Source organism: Beauveria bassiana (genome assembly GCF_000280675.1).
Source record: "Beauveria bassiana ARSEF 2860 unplaced genomic scaffold BBA_S00038, whole genome shotgun sequence".
Lineage (NCBI taxonomy): Eukaryota > Fungi > Ascomycota > Sordariomycetes > Hypocreales > Cordycipitaceae > Beauveria > Beauveria bassiana.
Genome location: NW_007930873.1, coordinates 66,250 through 69,965, shown reverse-complemented (window position 1 = coordinate 69,965; position 3,716 = coordinate 66,250).

The window sequence follows — 3,716 nt, the reverse complement described above, 5'->3', positions numbered from 1 at the left end:
GCCACAATATTCCTGAAGACTACTTTTTCAGCATCAAAAGCTATCGCGCAGTTAAATAACAACTATCAGCCGCCAGAGAATTACACTTGCTCACTCTACAAAGTTTTGGATAGCGAATGGAAAACGCTCTCGAAGCCATCTTTAATGTCTTTCAGAGTGGAGAGGCCATCGCCATGGCGGGCCTAATTGACCGCGATGATCACTCCTGTTCATTCGTTCCCGGCTTCTCGTGCATGCACAGCGCGGGTACATGATTTGGAAACTCGACGGTATCAAAAAGAAACGCAAGTGCATATACTTAATCGCGTTCTCCTTGAAAAGGCAGAGAGTACGCTGCAGGGTTAGCATTGCTTGCTGTTGCCAAGAGTTGATTAACGGTTCGGTCGGAACGGTGTAAAAGATGCATAAAAGCGATCGCTTCAGTGCAAGCAATATCCGGGGTTACTAGAGCGGCTTGTGTCATGACAGCTCCTGGGTCTGGAGAGTCTGCAAAGCTTGGGCACGCAAAAATGTGGCTGGGATTGCAGAAGCCGGTTGTCTTTCAAAAGAACGTGCAACCACAAGCTTTTGCCGTCTGGGACTCACTGAAAAAAAGTTACTGCAAGCACAATGACAGAAGCTATGTCATGCACCGCCACCACAGCAGCGCAACGGGCCGTCGTCAAACGTTTCCACTATAATAGTGACATGTCTTTCTCCGCTCCATAGATTATGCCCCGCAAACTTCATCTAACATAATAATATCACAGCGTTTTAGCTCGCAGATGATGTCTAGTCGTCAGCAGGTCAAAACCGCGTGCCAGCGCTGCCGCTAGAAACAAACAAAGGTGCGTCCTCTCATTCCGCCTCACTTACACATAAACAGACAACCCGCCCACTACCAGCTCCTTTTCTATAAATATTATCCTACTATTATAATTAATACTATCTTATAGTTATATATATAACGCTAACACCTAATTTCCTAATTAGTATAACAGAGAATAGCCCTATAACTAATATAAGTAATAAGGTAAAGTCTATAAATATAACCGCTATAAAAGGGTATTAAAGAGTAAACTACGCGCTAAGATTAGAAGACTAAGATAGCGCCTAGAAGATACTAAGTCGTAGTAGGCTTAGGACTAGGGTAGAAGTGCCACGACGAACGGTAGTGTCGTGATATAGGGCTAGATCGATACTATTAATTAGTCTAATTTAGATAAGGGTCCTTTTATGCTGCCGGGAGGGGATTAAGCCGCATTTTCGTCTAATTTAATATTAAGGGGGACCTTGCTAATAGCTTCGTCCTACTTTAACTAGCTACTCTCCTAGTGATCTTATTATCCTATATTCTAGTAGCATAACACGTTAAGAATATCTTTATTACCACTCTTATCTTATAAACTATTACTTTTATTAGCACCGCTTAATATATATATAACACTAGCGCAGATAGATAGGTAGACGTAGGTAAGATAGACTTATATATATATTTAGTACTTATTTAACATTCTTTTTACTTAAGACTATATCTCTTTTTATATTTTATATAAAACTAAGTTTCTATAAGACTATAATACTAGTTCCTCTTAGTTTTACTCCTTAGCTTTAGTATATATATTATTAGCACTCTCTATATAGCTTATTAATAAGATAGAGGATAATTCCTATATCTTACCCTCTAGCTAGCTTAGAAGTAAGTATTTTTTATATAAAGCTAAATCTCTACTTTAAGAGTAAGAATTAGGCTAGAGCCTACTAGACATTTAGTCTCTAGGCATACTAGCCCTTTATTATATTTAATATAGTTAAGAGAATAAAGTAAGGGAGCTAGCTAAATTATATACCGTGGGCATTTGCTTATTATGCTTTAGAGAGTATAATATTACTAAATTAGATAAGCTATATATTAAGGTTTAAGCGGTAATAAATGGTGGCGTAATATCACTTCTTAGGTGTGTTTTAGGAGATTTGCCTCTACTACTTTATAACATTTAACCATAACTAATCTATATACTAGGATGTTTTATCTAACTATTAGGGTGCTGTTTAACGATGCTGGAAACACTTTAGAAGATTCCTTTATACTAGACCAACTCCTATAACCCTTGATGATGATGATTAACCCTACAATGACGAAGGAGCAAGTACAATGTGTCGGGGTAAGCCGGGGTCACCTTTAAGAAAACCAACAGAAGCTAAGATTAATATTCTTTTTAGATCTTTCTACTGCGATAGACTTCTAGCCTATAAGCCCCCGTAATCTTAATACTAAATTATTTTAGCTCATAGAACTAGTGTACATAGCCATCGTTACGAATCGAAGAGCCGCTCTATTAATAAAAGAGGACATTATTATAACATACTAGAAATATCTTGTGTAGTATAGCGAATTATTTAAGCTTATTAGAAACAACAGCAGCCGAAGCCCATTTATTCTCTTTATTTAGTAAGCTGCTATTATTATAACTTAAATGAGTATGCTGACGACGTCGCGTAGTATGTACTACCATTTTTATATTCTCTGCACCTTTTAACCATTTAACGGTTCCGACTTTAACCCTTCTAAAGTCCAGCCTCACGAGATGTGTGTACAAGCCGTACAGTTAATCCTTATCCTTGCCCAGTCCTACGACGATCTCTTTACACTACGGCGCGTTCCGGCTTAGATTCTGTACTTTATGTGCGCTTCTAGGCTCTTTAGCCTCGCGATCGAAGATAGCAGAGCAGATATAGACTTTGTAAATTTGCGTCCCAGGGCAGCAATCAGTCCGCAGAAACCCTATCTATCAAACTTACAAAGAGCCGGCTTCTTTACTCCCGAGACGACAGCATCGTCAGAGATCAAAAGTTCGACGGTGGTCCAGGCCCGGCTTCTACTGTCAAGAATAGGCGCAAGTCACCCTACGGCGGCAATGGCCAAAGAGAAACTCAACGAAAGTCTAAAAACTTGGCGGCGGTCAGGAGGAGCTGGGTCTAACTGAAGGCAAAGATCATCGATGCGGCGGCTTACTACACATCCACCCATCCGCTGAATATGTATTGTCTTTAGCGTGTATTAATATTCACCCACCACCACCAACAGATGTAAAGCATTTGATCGGAACTAGTGACTGGCGTAGCGTATTTGCGATAAGCTGCGTGCGGGAACTGCTTATCTATCAGTGCAGTTCTGCATAAGGCTGATAGCTGAAGTCTTGAGTACTGCCAGATCCACGTTTATATTGGAGCTACTTCAAAGATTGCAGTTGAGCACACACGGGACCTATACGAACAGAAAATTACTACTGAAGTATACTTGGGCCTGCGGAAGTAGTAGATACGCCCATCTGCAGCGCTAGCCGACCTTCGTGATTGATAGCCTTCCTCAACACCAATGCTTGTCTGCACGCTATGGGCGCAACAAGAAGACGGCTAGAAGCGTTCAGTATTGGCAGAGAGCTCATAGCAAAAAGCCGTTCAAGGTAAAAGATCTCAAGCATACGTGTGTAGCCTCAGTGTAGGAACACGGGGCGCTGCCTAAACTCAGCAAGCAGTCCATGGGTTGCAGCTGCTCAAGGATTTCCCAGCTGGCTAATGACGATGATCTCGGCCCAGGGTCATGTAGGGGCCGGAATAGATTTATGTAATAAATCTGCATCGGGTCCCGAGCCGTACGCCAAACAACATGGCGCCTGCGCTAGATTTCCTCGCAGCCGTCGCTCAAACTCATCATCCGTCTTAAAGGATCAGCT